Raw genomic sequence first — 20038 nt, 5'->3', positions numbered from 1 at the left:
TGCAACAATTTCTTCCTTCTGTTGTAGAGTTTATTAATGGCAGGAAACCACCAAATTGGCTTCCTTTTTTTGGAGGAGAGCGTCTTGGTTCTGTTGGGTATGGCTAGTTCCATGCATTTATGTACATGTTCATACAGTGCATTGGTGTATGATTCAGCAGTCATTCAGCTATTTTTTATTGGCATGGGTGCCGTGATGTTAGCCACCTCTGTTTTTAGGAGCCCAAAGTCAGCTTTGGAGAAGTTTTCCAAGGTGGTTACCTTTGCGGGGAGTGTGGGTGAGGTGTGGATTTCCATGGTGATTAGTTTATGGTCGGATGTGACCAGGGAGGGATTGACTATTAGTGTAGAGCAATGGTCACTCATGTTAGTAATAACCAGGTCAAGGATGTTGCTTCCTCTAGTGGGGGGGTCAGAATGAGCTGGTCCAGGGCATTGGAATTGATGAATTCCAGGAAGCATTGAGCCAGTGTGTTGGTGCTTGAGTAGTTTTCCCTGTTGATGGAGGGGTAGTTGAAGTCTCTTAGCATGAGAGTGTTGGGTTGGACCTTGATAGATAGATTCCAGTGTGCTCAGGAACATGGATTGAGAGTCTAGGGACATGGTTGGGGACCTATAGCAGGCTATGACCTGGATCGCCGTCTTATCCAATGTTAGTTGTACCTGAAGTGTCTTCAAATTCGTTATAGTGGGCTACTAGTCTGGAGGTGTGCATATCCTTTATGAATATGGAGACACCACCGCCTTTGGAGCTTCGGTTCATGTTTCAGGGCCGAAAGGTGTGGAATGAGTTACAGCCTGATAGAGCAGGGGTGCTTTCTGCCTCTTTAAACCAGGTCTCCATTACAGCACAAATATCGATGTTCTCCATTTTGAGGAGTGCTTCGAGTGAGTGCATCTTGAGATTTAGACTTCTAGAGTTGGGCAGCATGACCCTCAGATTGCATTTATTTATATCTGTTATGGCTGTAATTTTGGTTTTTGGAACTCCTACTAAAAAAGACACTATAGGGGTGGCAAGAGCCTTAGCCAGTAACCAAAAACCCAGGAGTGACAGATGCAGGCCATCTCTGGCAAAGCATCGAGGTCTATCAGTCATGTCATCCCAAGCAGGCAGATACTGGATCCTCTTAGAATGACACCAGAAACTTAGCCAATTGTTGAAGTCAATAATTTTTTGTTTGTACTGTGGTATAATTCTAGGTGATGGTAGGATACTGCTCAGGGCTAGGGTCATACCTGCCTGGGCCACATAATCTGAGAGCTCCACCATGTCTCTTTTCATGTTGTCCAGGGAGGTGCATCTCAGGTCATTCACACCCACATGGACAATGACAGAGTCATACTTGTATTTGTTGTGGAGTGACCCGAGTGCATGTGTTATGTGTCAGATTCTGGCACCTGATGGACAGTCGACTGTTACCGTTTCCTTATTCAACCTAGTGAGTGAGACATCTGTGTGCCTCAATATTGAGTATGGAGTTACATGTATCAGTCATGAATCTGTTGCATTAATGAACACAAATTTGCATTTGAAACTTTTGACAACTTTTCTTATGCAAGTATTTTTCTTTCTTCTAATTTCTTTCTTAATCTTTTTGTAAATTTTCAGTCCAGAAATTCTGGGCTTCTTGCATAATAATAACAATGCATAATTTCTTTTTTATCCTCAACAGTTTATCATCTTTATAGCTCTTTTTTGGCCTGTCTGTTTTGGTGTTTTTTGTGGATTGCTACTTCCTACTACAACAGGGTGGGGGGGCATCCTCCACTTGAGCCTTGCCTAACCCATTGCAGGAATAGGTTCATAGGTTCATAGGTTGGTACTAGGCTATCAGCCCTAGGGCCTATACAAGCCTAGCCATAACAATTCCCTGGCTATTTCTTCCCACATTATTTACTTTCCTGGACCCCTGTCTAGCAGGGCGACTGACGTGATCCCTGGGGTGAATTTCCTTTCTCCCATCCAATCGTCAAGGTTCCTCTTGAAGAGGTCCAAAGAGGCACTCTGCTTGACATGTATGGGCAATCTATTCCAGAGTCTGGGGAGTCTGTGGGTCAGGAACCTATCCCTCCAACATGTTTTGTTTATTGTGATGCAAGGTTTAGATCCCTGGAGCATGTAGCTCTGAGGGATTGGGATTTCTTTAAGTGTAGCATGTCCAACAGCTCTGGGTTTGACATGGCCTTGTATGTTAAGCAGAGATCGCCTCTGAGTAGACGATATGCGACAGAGTATAGCTGGAGTTTTTTAAGACGGTCAGCGTAGGGCATCTGCTTTAGGCCTGTGATTCTTTTAGTGAGGTATTTCTGAGGCCTTTCCAGTTGTTGCAGATGTCTTGAGAGGTACATACCAAATGGGGCATTGTATTCTATAATGGGTCTAATGAGGGATGAGTACAGTGGGACAATGACCTCCTTTTTTCTGGATGAAAAGCCCTTCGTGATGAGGTGTGCCACATAGAAGGATTTCCTGACTGTTGTGGCAATGTGGTTATCGAAGGTGAGACCACTGTCCACCTGTGTCCCTAAGTCTCTTATATTGTATGTTTCCCTGTCTTGAAGATTCTACACCGTAGTTTTTTTCCCAGTCCTGGCCCTAGTACACCAGCTAAGATTGGGCACTTTTTCATTCCAGGACTTGTGCACCCAGCTGTCTTTTTTATTTTTAACCTACTTCTATCCATGATATATGCTATATAAAATACACTCTATATATAAATGTTGTCTTGGTGAGATTTTGTGAAAAACAGGGTCCACCTCATGAAGGTACTCACCAAGACTTTAGGATGAATTCAGTTCCAACAATACTGCTGTCCTCGACGTGCTGATTTTATCATCTCTTCATTCGGACCCCCACTTCACAATGGTGAGTGGCTCCTAATGAGTGCAGAGATTGAATTTTCACAAGCTTTAATGAACACATAAGTCATTATGTCAACTTTATTTCCAGACACTGAATACTAGTGAAAATAATATCCTGTAGCTTGGAAGACTTGAAGTGTATCAAAGCAATAGACACCTCCTTCCATCCACCATAGTTCTCCACTCTACCCGATACAGTACATGTGCTTTAAACTACAATATAAGTTCTAAAATAAAGGAAGATACAAATACATATTCAGGATAGCTGAATGTCATATGTTCCTTACGTATCCACCATTAAAGAAAATCATTGTCCTCTACCTACTATGATACATTCCCAATATGCTTTAAAGCTAACTGATGTTGCGAATATGAGGATTTAGTTCCTCCACTGTTAATTGCCTCTATACTCTGGGTACTTGTTTGTATATGACACCAAGGTATGCTTGCTGCAAACTGCCAAGTGTGGGTTTTAAAAAATGACCCATCCATTTTCTAAAGCACTTGTGCTGGTGAGGACCACAGTTGTAAACAGATGAGTAAGGTAAGCCAGACTTCCATATCCCCAGGACAAGTCCCTTGTTCATTCTCTGAGTTTGTTTAGTGTTGTTAGGCAAACTGAGATATATAATCACTCCTACTTGTCCTGGTTGTGTCCCAGGGTCTCCCCCAATGGATATGCTTGATGCATTTCGATAGGTAGTGTTCAGGTTACATCCATGCAGCTGTTTGAATCATCTCAACTAACTCCTTTCAGTCTGGAGGAACAGTAGCTATAATTTTTTAAACACCTTTATTGATTTTGCTTAAAGTATGGCAAGCATTAATTTATATGAAGGAAAATAAAGCATACTAACATGTTCTCAGTTACAAACATGAACAGTAGCTGTAGTTTAAGATTTTATTTGCCACACATACAGACACATCTACTGCTCTTTAAATACAGAGACCAAATGGCATGTAGCAATAGCCTTAGATTAGTATCTCCCACAAGACAGTGAAGGTTATGCAGCCATATGCCATCTCAAGGTCAACAAAACATATGTAGACAGTAGTGTACATGAACAATGATTCATTCCACTGTGCTTCAGTCAGGATGGAATCATCCTTGCTCATCCTGAAAATGAAACTGGATTAGTGAATGGTTTTGCAGGCTTTCCCAGAGAGGTTAGGATGCATGAGCCCACTATAAGTGAAAAATGGCCTGCTTTGTCCCTTTCCAAAAATGGGCACTGTTATCCCACGTCATATCTCTCAGCAGTTCAGATTTTCATAGAATGTCCAGATTTTTGCCTCTCATATTTGTCTGTTCCTCATAAAATTTGTAGATTTCTGGAAAAATCATTGAGGACTGATGTCACTAAATAACAACAGACATCTGAGTTTCAGACTTCAGATCCTTCAGAAAATCATGCTAATGCAAAACCTTTTAGTAAATAACCTTCCTAACTTTATAAGAACAAAGTTTAAAGATTGTCCCTATTTTGGGACCTTTGTCCTCCCATTATTTTTGTTATTGACCAGATTTCTTGCATTTACAGGTTGATAGGTATGCCCCATGTTTCCAGTCCTGAGGTATGGCCCAGCCTTGCCTACAACATTGAAAAGATGTGTTAACCATGACATCCCATTCATGTCCAGCTCCTTCAGTATTTCTGGCCATATCTCCATTCTTATACTCTTCCCAGAGTAGTAAAGTTTAGCCACTGCAGTGACCTCATCTACAGAAATAAAACAATTTAGTTACTACTTTGACCTTATTTATAAAAATGGATTATTTCCACTATCTCTTTCTGGCACTGCCGTCTCAGAAAGGAGCATGTCCACCAGATTCATGAGATCTTCAAAGTGTTATTTCTACTTATTGATAATATCTCCTGTTAAATTCATACTTTCTTCACCCTTACTGAGAACAGCCTTGGAAATATTATGATTCCCCTTCCTAAAGAACTGAATGGTTTGCAAAATCCCCATTGAGACCATCCATAAGTTGACAGCGTTGACTGGATCCTCTTCTGAGATCATGACCTTATCTTAGTGCATGATTGTTGTATTGTCTCATTCTTCTTGCAATTCTCTCCAGAATCTCTGGAGCAATGTTTTCTGGATTTCCTCCTAAGACTACTGCCTTACTGTGGTGGAGGGAGGAAGTGGCTGTGTGCCACTGTGATACATATGACTATTTGCGTTGATCTTTATGTTTCTGGAACAATTATACTTAGGTTGGTTGGGAGACAGGCAAAAATTCAAAAAGGTCCCCGTGGTGGTTCTCTGAAAGTTTAAGAGAACCTTGAACAGAATAATAATACCAAGATCCGCCCCTAGAGGCAGCCCTGAGGTGGTGTTCACTGGGTAATAGCTGATGACTGTGTGATCCATATAACTTGTTTGGGCTTAGCCAGAAAAAAAGTTGTGTGGGGCCATGAGGGATTACTGCTTACAAGGTGAAGAGCAGGTATTAGGTGCAATGCAGTGAGTGAATTAAGACTGTCTAGACCCTGCTAACTGAAATTAGCTCTTGGGATATGTAAGTCACGTTAGTGCTGCAGAAGGATCAAGACATTATGTGGGAAGTGGAAAATTACTAGCTATATTTAGTTGGTCTTACCTCTACTTCCAGAATTGGTTCTTGAATCAGATTCCTTGAGGAAGGGTGGACTTGATCCTGCCCTGTAGCTGTCCTTCTGCAGAAGTTCTGGGTAGGATTGGAGACACTCATAATCACCCATTTGAGTGTTCTATACATGGAGTTTGTACTAGTATATAAGAAGGGGACTTCAATGGCTCTGTGGGTTGTTGTAGCATTTCTTTTGCCTGTGTTGTTATGTTGCAAGGTGGGATAAATCGGGTATCATGTTGAGGAATCATCTTGCTATAGTTCTATGTTTCTGTATCTGCACCTATAGGCCATTTAGTGTATTCAGCCTTCTTAGAGACCACAGTTGGGGTGTTTGATAAGATGCCACCTACTGAATCTAAAGTCCTATTGAGTGACATCAGTGGGCATGTGGTGAATGATGGAGATTCCTTGAGGAGTGTGACTAGAAGGACCAGTAAATGTTGAAAATCACTATTCCTCTTCACAGTTATTTTTTGCATAGGCAAGCTTCCTATACCCCCAATATTTATATATTCTAACTCTGAGATCACCATATCTAGCTAATCCAGTGGCATAGAGGGATAGAGCCTGACTGTGACTCAAGTCACCCTGGTTAGATTAGCAGCTTGGGTGATTGATGGAGAGGCAGGAAGGGATGGAGGTGTGTCCAACTTGAGGATGGAGGAGTGGCTGCATGGGCATTCCCATGGTATTTCTGGCAGAGGCATGGAATTGCACAGGGAGGGTATGGTCTATTGAGAAAATAGGGTGGGAACTTGCCTGAGTTTCCATGGGGGGGGGGTGGTGTACACTGGACACCAATCTCCAGGTTGGAATTGTGTAATATAGGAGGGTAGGGAAACTCAGATAGGTCAAAATGAAAAAAAAAAAATAACAGCAGATAATGGATGGTGCTCCTCAGGCTATCCTTGGGATCCTGTGCCAACCCTGGTTAAATTGCAGATGTAGTGCAGGAGTGAACTGTAATGCTAGTAGACCTAGTGATGGACATGAAAAACTAAGGACAACTGTCAGCATGACGCAGTGGAAAAAAATCATCCTCCACTCCCCGCCCCCCCAAAAAAGATCGCTATACCTCAGAGAAAGTGGAATACTCTGAGAATCAGAAATCTCGGACTTAGTAAATTCCTATTTATGCACATTCACAGACTTGCACTTCAGTCTAGTAATTTAAAACTGTTACATTTTAGGCTTCTGCCCTGGCCATGGAATGTCAGTAAATGTATATATATATATATATATATATATATATATATATATATATATATATATTAAACACAAGAATGCTCATAAAGTGAAAGCATAAAAACAAATAGATAAACAGATATTTAGAAAGATAGCTAGATAAATAAGCAGATACAATGAGTTTTCCTGTGATTATTGCACCTACCATCAACACTTATGTAATATATATTTCTTGCCATCCTGTTATATTCAGCATCTAGCTCCATGAAGAAGAGATGCTGGCCTTCATTACACTTCAACTGGATTGTGTCTGACCATCAGCCAAGGTACTCGAGGAACTGCCCAGGGAAAGATGAGAATAAATGGCTGATGCTGGATTGGCTTTTCTGGGGGGATGGTATTAGCAGAATCCTGTAGCAGGAATACTGTCTGAGAAAGGCATGGAAATGCAGGTCCCAGTGTGAGGTCTTGGAGAAGCATGAGTTGCCAAAGTGTGTCTCGCACTCTAGCTGAGCATCATGAGAATGCAGAACTGTATCAGCATGCAAAAATTGTGCTGCGCTTTTCATCTGTTATAGTGGAAGGTGTTAAAGACCTCATTCCCCTGATTAAACCCCCCCCTTTTCAAGTGTTCTTGCTTTCACATATCTGTACCCTAAACTTATAAATACTCCAGACCATTATGATCTGCTTTTCTTTTAATTTGGAAAACATTTCTTCCTGACTTTGCTGAAGTTGAACATTTTATATCACATCTTCAAAGTGAAGTCTATAGGAGCTTATCTCATGAATAGTTAACACTGTCCCTGTGCCTTCCTCCACCTCCTAAATTCTTGTCTAGTGTCTGATGTCAAGGATGCACCCTCCTCCCACTTCCAGGATTCATATTCAATGGTCACTGCCCTGTGTTGACCCTTTCTGAATTCTTGTTTGTTATTTGTTACACCATGACACCACTTTTTCACCTCCTGAAATCATATTTTGAATGTTCACTGCCCAGCATCACTCCCAGTTTCCCCACAAATTCATGTTCATTTTTTGTTGTCCAATGCCATCTTATTTCTTGGCACTGCATTTCTTGTTTTCTTGTTTTTCTTCTGTCCAAGGAGTTTTTATTATGGGTATTCTGCTTTCTTTGGAGTAAACCAAGTCCTATGCCTCCAAATAGACCAGCAAGGCAGCACAGAGTTCAATAGATTTATTAAATACTGATGAATATAACAAACTAGTTTCGGCCAACAGCCTTCTTCAGTGTAAAACAGTATTCTGCTTTCTTTCACATCTGAAATATTTTGTATGCTCATAGACTCACTTTTACTAAATCAGTGGTCTAGATGATGGACAGGCAAAACATGTCCACTGTATTAACTCCACTCCCCTATGTTCGTAGTGCTACATGGAAGGGGCAATGGCCTTCTTTGTCTTCTGCTTGTTGCACAAAAAATTCCCTGGATAAATCTTATTTGTGTAAATGTGATGCTGATTAGGAAACTGAAAGGTTGTTATCTTATACAAGCAATCCAGTACAGCCCAGTTTGGGATCATGGGTAAGGTGACCAGTACAAGTGCCATAGAAATGTATAAGGTAATCAAAAGAAAATTGCTTGAGTGGATAAAAGTGCTCTGTAGTAATCAAAAAAGCAAATGTGTGAAAAAAAACTACAACTTATGCATCAAAAACACAAACACAGTAGGTAGCAGAAGTTAATGTTCATCAAATGATGTTTTATATGTATACATACGGGTCCCCTTCACATGGTCGACTTTTCAGAAAGTCGACTTTCATATGGCTGAGACCATATGATCGACTTTTGAAAAGCCGACCATGGAGAACAGCTATTTCCATACAGTGTGGAATGGGAAAATTTCCCTAAAGTTAAGGGGGGGTGCAGGGGGGGGGGCTGCTAACAGTTTAACGTAAGTGTTTGTTGCATTATATGTGTTTATTTTACATGGTTGGCTTTCCGAAAGTCGATCATATGGTCTCGGCCATATGAAAGTCGACTGTCTGAAAAGCTGACCATGTAAAGTTGACCCATACATACATACATGTATATATGTATATATGTATATATATATATATATATATTTAGAGAGAGAGAGAGAGAGAGAATCACTTCAAAAGCTCAAACTACTGAAATCTTGAATTTCAGTATCTCGAGCCCAAGAAGTGGAATCCACAAAACAACGAAAACTAAAAACCTCGAAATTCAAAACCTCGAATACCAGAAGTTTTGAATTTCATGGTTTTACTACACACACACACACACACACACACACACACACACACACACACACACACACACACACACACACACACACACACGCAATCACTCTACTACATAAAAGCAGGGGGCCAATGCCCCCCTTCACCCCCCCATGTGGGGGGCTGCATCCCCCACACCCCCCTACTTAAATATTCTCACTCCAAGGTCATACTACATACAAACACACACAAAACACCACCACACAAGCTACTTTCTCTTCGCACACACACATCACAGCAACAGAACACACTGACACACTCCACAGCCCCTACACAAACCCCTTAGCACACACACTTACCTGAACACATAACCATAGTGGAACTTTAGAAGCGTGAAATTCAAAACCTCCGGTATTCGAGGTTTTCAATTTCGCACTTCTTTCGCTATTATGTGGATTCGGTTTATTGGGGTCGAATACTGAAATTCGAGATTTCAGTATTTCGAGCTTCTGAATGGAACCCATATATATATATATATATATATATATATATATATATACATATATATATATATATATATATATATATATATATATATATATATATATATATATATATATATATATATATATGTTTGGTATACATTGTCTGAACTTAAGTATTTAACTGTTAGGAAAGGAATGCTGTTTCACTGTGTGCATTATTTAAATTATAGCAAATACTTTATGATTAAATGTTTAAAAGTTCTTCCATGCAATGGATAATGTAATTGTACCACGTGACTGCTACTGACTTTTAAAAGCTTTTTTTTTTTGATTTATGGCTGACCTGAAGAAGCATTTTTGCAAAAGCATTTTAGCTTGTCATTAAAGCTTTTTTACCAGAACATTGTTTCATTGCTATTTACTGTGTTTGAGCATAAGCTGCACCTATTTCACACAGATATATTTAAGATTCTTAGGGATACTGAGTATCGGACAGACAATGAGGCAGATGGAATAAGGTTATTCCCCAGGGAAAGTTATTAGGTGATTGCTCTTCCACCACTTACTAGTTTGTGAGAAGCCCTCTTTTATGTGTCCTTGGGGGATTCTACGATTGTGTTGAGCTTGCAGTCATTTGTAAAGTTGGTCAGCCAGAGGCCTTTAATGTGAGCTCTGACATCTGTAAAGTAGATGCCAAAAACAAGTGATCCCAGCACTGGGCCCTGAGTGATTCCATTAGTGAATGACCTTTTTGTGTAGGTAGAGTCACCGATCCTGACTTCTTGTGTGGTTGGCTATTCAATGGTTATTAAAGGAGTTTACTCCTAGTTTTGTCAGTTTGGCTACAATGCACATATAGGGACTAGTGCTTTAGCCACATGAAGATTGGCAGTGTGTACCATTTTGCCCTTGTCCATAGCTTTGTTGACTTTCTCAAAAAAGTCCACAAGTTTGAATAGGCAGATAGTGCCTTTGATGAAGCCAGGCAGTATCTGAAGGTTTCCAACATTTTTATTTGTAATACTTATAATAATTCTTTTCATGGCTTTACATGTGAGACTAGTCAGACTTATGGGTCTGTAACTATGCAGGTCAGTAGATGGCTCGCCCTTGTGCAGAGTGATAACTGTTGCAGTCCTCCATTTACTAGGCATGACGCTGGTTAGGATGCTAAGGCTGAGCAGTGATTTCAGAGGGCTCAATAGGTCATGTTTCATGCTATTCAGGAGGTATCTTGGGATATTATCAAGGCTCATGGATGCAGTATTCTTTGTCTTGGACAGTGCATTGAGGACTTATACCTAGTGACATCTGGGGGAGTTATGGTTTAGGGTATCTCTTAAGAGGAGTTGAGGGATGAGGTGAAACTGGAGCTGAATTTATCAGCCAGTAGGCCTGCTATCTCCTTCTGCTCAATATAGGTGATTCCATTTACAGTTAGTTCAACACAATGTTGTAAATTACCTTTAAGGTTGCTGATATAGTTAAACAATGTCTTATGGTTGTCCTTTGCCTGCAAGGCTATCTTGATAAGACTCCTGAGTGGCTGATTTAGTTTGACGAGGGATTTCTTGCCTAGCTGGGCATTGCACTTCCTAGTTTTGGACATAACTTTCTTCTATTTGTTATACAACTTGTCAATAATAGGATTCCACCAGGATGGCTTGTTGTACGAGTTAGTCCTATGCTTATTCTGGGTGGGTACAGCTGACTCGTTGCAGCTGCTTTTATGGTTTACAGGGTGGCTGTGAATAATTTCACATATCTTCTTCTAAATTAATTTGGTAATATATCAGGATCTCATTCCATTCTTCCTTTGTTCTCCCTCACCCAACATTTTCTTGTGTTAAATTATTTTCTAATAATATTCTAGGCATCACTTGTGCAGCCCCACTTTTGACATGTCACTTCCCTTTTTTCAATTGATGGTTATAATATTCTTTACTTTTGTAACTAATTTGCTAAGCATTCTTTGCTCTCTTTCTACCCATCTCACCCATTTTGTCTCTATTCCCCAGGAACAAAACTCCCACATGTATTTTTCTCCAAATTTTTAGATCTCCCTCCCATATCTTCTTGGATCAGTTGCATCCCCAGTGCAATCCACCGCAGTCTTCTTTTCTCCCTTCAGTGCTATGTACCAGCTATGTACTGTTCTTAGGGTTTGGTCCCTGATCCCATGTATCTGTTGCATTTCTTCTGCTATCCTGATGACTTTGCTCCACATTCCTTCACTGATCTGCCAGTCTTCTTCCCTTTCTCACATTCCTCTTGTTTGTCCTAGTGATGTTTACTGCCTCTTTTCCCTTAGTTCTTCACATATTATCCTATATGTCTACATTTATTTTGGCTGTTTGACTTCTCCCATGGTACCGTCCTTTGTTTCCCTCCTTGTTATTTTATCTTTCCCTTTCCTCCCTCCTTTTCCTTCTAACAATCTTTCCCACAATGTTATGTAATTCTGCCATTCATTATTAGTAGACTATGTTGTTAAATTAATACCTCTGTAGTTTTGAAGACTACCTGCCCCCATTATTTTTTCCTTCATTAGTTCTAGCTCTTATGTTATACCATGCAATGTTTAGACCTTCTCATGTTTCTGTCCAATGCTCTTCCTTAACCTCTTTCTCCATTTACATCCCACCTCTCCTTCTCTCCCCCACATCATGTTACCAATTCCTCCATTGCTTCCTCGTTCTTTCTTTTATATTCTTCCCTTTTGTTTGCTTTCTATTTTCTTGACATATGATACTATTATTTGCTAATGCAGCTGGAGGTATGTGTGGTTTTCTCCATCCTACTGTCATCCTTCTTAATCTAAGTTTATTATTTTCTACCATTTTTTTCTTTTCTCTCATTTGTTTCCTCTATGCAAGATTCAGTTTGTTTCTATATGTCCCCATGGGTGCTACTTCCAGGATTTATCAGTAAATTTACCATTGTGTGTGTTGTTGTTAGGATAACCATTATTCTCACCACATTTTTCTCTCCAGCACTGTAAAGGAGTCTTTTCCACCCCCTTCTCAACATTTCTCTTATTTTCCTTTTTACTTTATTTATTTTTCCAGCTGTGTCTCTAGTAGTGGAACATATATCACTGTGAATTTAGGTCACTATACTTCTTTGATGTTTTCCGTTCCCTCTTTTCTTTTTCTTTGTGCAATCCTGACCATTGTCTTTTTATTGCAGCTTAACTCTGACACTGCTTTAAAGATTTCAAACACAGGTAGTACCTCTTTAGAGACTCTTTCACATTTTCAGCATTATCTGACAGAAGCACGCAATCATTCGCATACTTAAGGAATCATAAAAATACTATTTTAACCCTTTACAGTCACCAGTTAGTCTTTCACTTAGACTTCCCATTCTTCTATCACTAGCATGAAGATTCCTGATGACAGCAGATAAACTTGGCTTGCATGCTTTCATGCACATTACCAGTTCTGACAGCCCTCCATTTACAACTGTTTCTATATCCATGTTTTTGCATAACAGTTATATCCTTCTGATGAATTTTTCACTTGTTTTCCAGTGGTTCCCAAAAGAAGTCCTATCTCATTGTATCAAATATCAAATCAAATGCAGATCAAATAAGATTGTGCCTTCCTTCAAACTCTTCTTTGCTTCTTTTATTATACTTACGTTCTTGTCAGGCTCAAGCATTTATTCTCTGTCCAACAGCCATTTACAAATCTATTCTGTCCTTATTTTTCTACCCCTAGGAGGATTTCAGCTAATCTCCCACTAGGATCTTTGCTAAAATCTTTATGCTTGTGTTCATCAGTGAAACTTGTCTGAAGCTGCCTACCTCTCTGCTGTCTCCTCTTTCATTTGGAATTGCTACCACCTCATTGTTCTCATGGTCTCTGAAGTCCTTTATTGTTTTAGTTTTTATACTCACATTTTAAGGTTCTCCAAATTTTTTTTGCCCCCACCCCACACTTGTAGAATCCACACTGGAGATATATTTCTTTCATTATGGATGTGACATCCTCTCTTTGGACCAGTAATTAAGGAGCCTAAATCAGCACCACTGACACTGGAGAGGGACGTTCACTTGGAACAAAAATGGATATACCCAATGTTTCCAGATACATCTCTCTGCATCAAGCACAATTTCCCTTAAGAGCACACAGGGAACATACTCAGTCTGGAGGCTGGTTTCTCTCTCTCTCTCTCTCTCTCTCCAGATCCCCAATAAGACTCCCCACTGGCACAGCTATAGGGTTGAGTCCTCAGCCAAGTGTTCAAGCAAAGTCATCCCCCATTCTCTCTGTGAAACCAGTGCTTCGTGTCCCTATTCCAAACTGCTGACACACACATTCTTTGAGATTTGATTTTCACACACACACACACACACACACACACACACACACACACACACACACACACACACACACACACACACACACACACACACCTGGGAAAGGCTAGGACAGATTTGCTAGCTATGCCCCCTAATACCCAGACTACAAGATAGTTACACCACCATCAGACACTCCAAAGCCAGCTACTCTAAGGCTCTTGTAAGAGTACCCAGTTATACTGAGTGAAATTAATATTAATACAAATGGTAGCTTGACCAACAGCAAGGCTTTCAGAAGCTGTCACCAAATATATATAAGTACTCTCAGAGATTATAATATCCTCTAAAAGACCAGCCACAATGAAAAGTTTAAATATATTTAATAATAAATAAGAATATTTACAGTAAGCAGCAGAGTTTCAATCATAGCAAATAGTAAAATAACACAGATGAATAGATTCACACAGATACAGAAAAATAATACTTAACTAATCTCACTGTATTTTCCTGACTGATCTAAAGAATTACCATTCCCTAGTCACTTACTAGAGCAAGGCAAGATGAAACAGGTGAGGGGTCCTTCTTTGTCAGGTTCCAAAAACAGACTGCAATGAAACTTCAGTCTCACCTAGTATTAAAATATCATTTTTAGTGATGGATTACAGAATTACATCACATACATCTGGTCATCTGACTTCTGGTTCTCATGCTACCCCACCTTGGCTAGAAGCTGTCAGGATTGATTACATATGGGTCAATAGTATACACACAGACAGCTTTGCTAAGACACGCTGCAGCTCCTGGAAGTCATAAAACAATTTCATATCTCCACCCTTCCAGAATAGCAATTAGTTCACCCCAAAAACAATGCAGAAAGCTTCCTAGTACAGACTTTTTGTCTCTGGCTGCATTGGGAAATATAAGATACAATCTTTATGGCCTAAGCCAGGTAATTCAATTCCAAACTATTTTCAAAGTTACGTGGCTTGAGATTAACCACTTATCTTCCAGTATCTTCTGTTAAAATCTATACATTTAAATAGTTACAATCATGTATGTATATTTCTTTTTCTGTCCAGCAGGGCACTCTGTTGGTACATTTTAACACAAGTAGCTTTACAAATAAATTTTTCAACGCAAGCATCTGTACAAATCAGTTTGATATACAAATGACATATAATTCTTTACAAAAGTCTAGCTAACTATGCTGGCATATGCCACACATCGACTGCCCTACTTCTCCTGGCATAGCTGGCAAAACCTGACATTGTAAAATGAACAAAGCAGCAAGTGGCAAAAAATAAACTAATAGAAAAAACAACACCACAACCACCGAGCCCAAATGAATCCAAGTCCAAGAGAAGAGCTGACAATTGTAAAACCTGACATTGTCACAGGGATATTAAAGATTTGGCACTTTTCTCCCTATCAATGTCTTAAACTTTGTCCCCTGTAACAGTGCTATGATTTCTTTTATGCTTTTCAGAGTCACATGTTTCTTTTTTTTTTTTTTTGGATGAGAAGATCCTCCAATATTCCACATCATTATAGTTACTCTACTTTTATTTTCCCTTTCTCCTATTCATTGCATTTCTCATACTCATACTTACTGTCTTCAACTGATTACCATCTCCAGAGTCTGAGCGCTGAGCTGAACATCACCCTTGCACTGTAGTGTCTTGTCCTCCAATGTACAATGGCAATCATAACCTGGGCATATGCCTCTTCTCGCTATTTCTATTTGCTCCATCATATTTCTCATGTACTCCTCTTTTGACTCTCTTCCCTTCCATATTCTCCTTCTTCCATCTTTCCTGATGATGTACTTCTTTCTTTCTACATTCCTAGTCCTATTGTTGATTTTAAAATCTTTTATCATTTTTCTACTCTAATACATACTGTATCACCTAGATATGATATTTATATCAGATTTTTAACATAACCCCATCATTACCCATTACCCTTTGCTGAAGTCTTCCTCATTCTACTTATTTGCTGCAAGATGTTCATTTCCTGTCTATACAATTCTCTTTGTCATGAGAGCTGTGATTGCCTCTCTAGTTGTTTACTTTTCTTATATGGCTCTTCAGTCTTTACTTTCCTCTCTAGCTTCCTTCTTTGAGAGTGTCTCAGGGGAAACAATGAAAGAAGAAGCTTCTTAACTTCCTTGATGCTATTAGAAAATGCAATCTTGAGTTTCTGTTGCCTTGTATTGTATATATTTACTTCATGGAGTATCCAGGAGGTTTTAGTCTGTGCAACAGTTCTCTATAGTCTGATTGTGTTTCCATATCTTTCTTCATCTTCTTTTACCTGTCTGTTTTCTCCACCTCTGAATAACTTTTCTCTTTTTCACAACTACTGCACCACCCTCTCTGATTTTGTGTTTCCTTCTGTATATTAACTTATCTGTATTCTGTATATTAACTTATTTTTATGCAACTGAATCACCTGATGCATCTGACTGCCTATCTCCACATTAGGGGTTTATTTCCTTTCCTTTCTTCTTCCTTTGCTTTGACTTTTTTCAAGTGTCAAGTCTGCAATTTATTCACATAACCAGCTTCTTGACCTTCATGATGCCTTATTCTCCTATAAATCTTTCCTGTTGGTGTTGATGGTTCTTTCCATCTCAACTTTTATGGATCCTGTGTTCTACCTGGCACTTTTACATCTGCTTGCATCTGTGCTTACATTTAATCTTGTGTGTTCTCTTAGGCCATTGTCTCAGCATCGGATGCTTTCTTTATTCCCTCTAGCACTTTCTTTCCCTTCATTCTTCTCAGATTTGCTTCCCACTACTTATCTTAGTGGGAGTTTAAATGCTATGTCTGCTTTTGTTTCTCTTGCAACCACTTTGTCTGATGTTTTTAAAGAAATTGTTTGACTTCTTAGACTGCCTCTACATCTCTTCACCTTCCTATCTTGCTGCTAATATGGCAGGGTTCCATATTCAGCCAGCTATCTCCAATAACTTTGGAATGATTATCTTTGTGGCCATTGTTTTTCTTTGGAAGAGCATTATATTAGAAACATTCACTACTATATTAGTAGGCTAAGAGGTATCACTTTTAACATGGCAACTTTCCTTAACATCTCCTTTCTTTTTATGAGAAGACAAGCAGGTAAATATTTAGGAAGCCTTGTACTTGAGCCATTTCTTCTGTTTACTTGGTGTCTTCTTCTATGGCTGCCTCCTGCAGTTTTGGCAGAACAAATCTTTCATTCATTAGCTCCATTGTTCTTCCTTGGGTACAATCTTCATTATGCATGCTACAGAACATGGAAATATTCTTTCTCCAAGTCATCTAGTTTTTAGTTCTGTAATTTTGCAATATTTTCTAATTCTTTTGGCCTCTTACTGTGCTCCTCCCTGTCTGATCTCAGAAATGTGTTTCATCTTCCACATCCATATTATTTCAATCACTTATCTTTTGGCCACATATTGGTTTCTTCAGTGTCCTGATATCCTCTGCAACCCCCATCAGATTCTTTTAAGAGTTTCCACAGCTGCTTTTCTTGTGGGATAGCTTTAAACAGAGTTACCTGACTCTCCTTTCCTTCCTGCTCTACCATTATGCTTTATGTTTCAGATTATCTCTGTAGGAAGTTATTTATTTTTCTGTTTTTGTTGGCCTTCTCTCAGCAACTCTGAGCTTAAGCAACATTTTCCTGGGAATCTAGAGCCCCCTATTCTGTATTTTAATTATTCGTATTGCTATTATTATTACTAGCAGAATATGTGTTTAACTTTTAGTATGTTGCAAATCATTATAAATCATTTGACTGTGTTTTCACTGCAACCTTGTCTAGTGGTTTATTTGCACTGACCTGCATTATTCTCATAATTTGGGTGTGATTTTTGAGAATACAGTTATTTTAAGTGGATTTTTCTTCTCATGGTTTTCACATAATAAAGTTTGATGGATATACCTTTCACTTTCCCTTTGCTGTCTGTGTTGTGAGTGGCAAGAGTCTACAAAATCAGTCCATCTACCCAGTTATCAAATAATGAATTAAATAAACTTTTTTGCAAAAGTCAAGAATGGTAAAGTTGTTAATCATTCTACTCATGTACATCTTCACTGTCAAACTGAAAATGACTGCAAGACAAAATATGATGTTTGCAAGAATTTTATAAAAACAAACTGTCAGCTTGCTGGCTAACTTGTACAAGCTTTTCAGCTCCAGCTTTGTCTTTTTGCAACATATATATGCAAAAGTGAGTGTTTTATGTTGGGGAAACAAAGCACTTATTTGCATAAGTTCTTAAAGTTGCTATGTTTTGATCACAAACTTTCAAGGAACACAACTCCTTCAGATCAAATACAGATTTACTGTCACCAACCCAGTCACTAATATGCATTTTAAACTTGACCAATATTTAATGGCATTAATGTCTGCATGAATCTTGTTCCAAAGTCAGGGAACAGAGTGTGTAATAAAGCTGCCTCATCTAGCAGTGTGATTTAAATTAGCCATTAATTTTATCAAAGTATTCCTGAGAGGTTTGGAGCCAGTATACGACTACATTCTGCACAGAGCTGTTAATTATGCATTATTAATAATAATATTAAATTTGCAGTACAATTAGCCTCTTATATGTCTATATTTGTACTATAAAAATTAATAGCCATTAAGCAAGCTTGATATTTTTTGTCTTCTGTGAGTGATATCCTTATAGTAAATTTCTTTTGATTCAATTCCATGAAATCAACTTTTGTATGTGCGTATGAATAGAATATAGGATTAAACACAAGAAGTGATTGAGTTACAATTTTGCACAGATTATTTATTCATGTATTTCAGTTTGATAACCTTTTCAGCCATGACCTGGACACCATGGTACAAAGCACAAACTGAAATGCATACATGGAAAAATGAATACATAGAGTTGTACACATTACAGTAATAAAGCAGAGACAATGCATTTGCAACTTGTTTACAATTATAAATGCAAGTGATATTATTTACAGTGTAGGCAGTCAACCAGTGTTCACTTAACAGCATGTCTCTACAAGACAGCTGCAAGGTCTAACCATTGCCACAGAAGCAAGAGTATTTGGTGTCCTTAAATGGTTGCTCTTTTAATGTATTTCTAAATAATTGAAGTGTCTCTTGTTGCCTCACTTCTGCAGGTAGGTCGGTAGCTGATTCCAAACAGCAGGGCCTAGCCTAGGGAAAGATATTTCTCCAATGTAGGTTTTAAAATGAGGGCTAGTGAGGGTAATGCTATTTTCCTGTCTGGCTCTATGTGTGTACTTAGGCCTTTTCATTTATATGTTTTTTTTGATGATGCTGTCTTATTGTAAACAGTTTGTTGATTTGACAGTTAAGTAGAAATGTGGCTCTACCATTTGCAGTTAGGCAGTTGCACAGCTATAGAAACCAGCAGTGATAAATTCTGGGTTTTGCAAGAAGAAAAAAAAACTGCAGATTTTGTTACACAAAGTACAAACTTCTCAGCAACTAAAAGATCTTAGTAGCAGACCTACACATTTCTTAGCTTTATTCTTGATTGTTATTGCATTTAACCTAAACCTTAAATTGTGCTGAATCATAATGCCCAGCTCCGTTATGTTAAGTGCAATTTAACACTAATATGTGTTGTGTAATACTTAATGGCAAGAATGAAAATAGTTATTTCAATTTGTATTTTCTTCAGCCTTGATATACAATGTCCCAGTTGTAAAGTTATTGGTTTATTCTGATAGCCAGCTATGATTATAAATAGGAAAGATGGAAGCAAAAAGTTAAATACTACTGTCACTAACATTGTACTATAATGTACGTGAATCCAATTTCCACTGGAAAGTACTGGGATTATGCAGTTTAAATAAGGAGCAATAGTCTAGAGATGCAGATGACTATTGAAGAGGAAGGCATGCTAAAGTTAATACAGCAGAGGAGTCTGAGAAATGGACTCTACATTAATCAGAGGAAATGAGTTTGAAATTCAAATATTTGCTTCTGTGGTAGCTGCAACTGCTAAAAATAAAATGACTGAAAGTCAATCTATTATTCAGGAAGACAGTGGTTACTGTGACTGATATATAAAGGTACAGAGACTCATAGGATTATAGGCAAGCTGATCTTGTGGGACATTTTGAGCCTAGCCAATTCTCAGAGGAGAGAATCAAACCCTGTACTTTGTGTCTGTGAGATAAACACATTAACCTTTATGCCTACCCCCACCCCTTTGATACGTAGTTTGTGCCAAACTGTATTGATAAAAGAGATTTGCAGCATTATTCATTTGGGTATAGGGCTTTTTGCTGATATTGCATTTGAAAGAGCTGACTTGGCAGGGAAAACTGTGGGTAAATTTAATAGATGCCAGACTGTAGTAACCTGAAAAAACTGTATCACACA

Source organism: Protopterus annectens, chromosome 1.part1 (genome assembly GCF_019279795.1).
Source record: "Protopterus annectens isolate FY-2018-M chromosome 1.part1, PAN1.0, whole genome shotgun sequence".
Classification (NCBI taxonomy): Eukaryota; Metazoa; Chordata; order Ceratodontiformes; family Protopteridae; genus Protopterus; species Protopterus annectens.
This window is presented reverse-complemented; position numbering follows the sequence as displayed.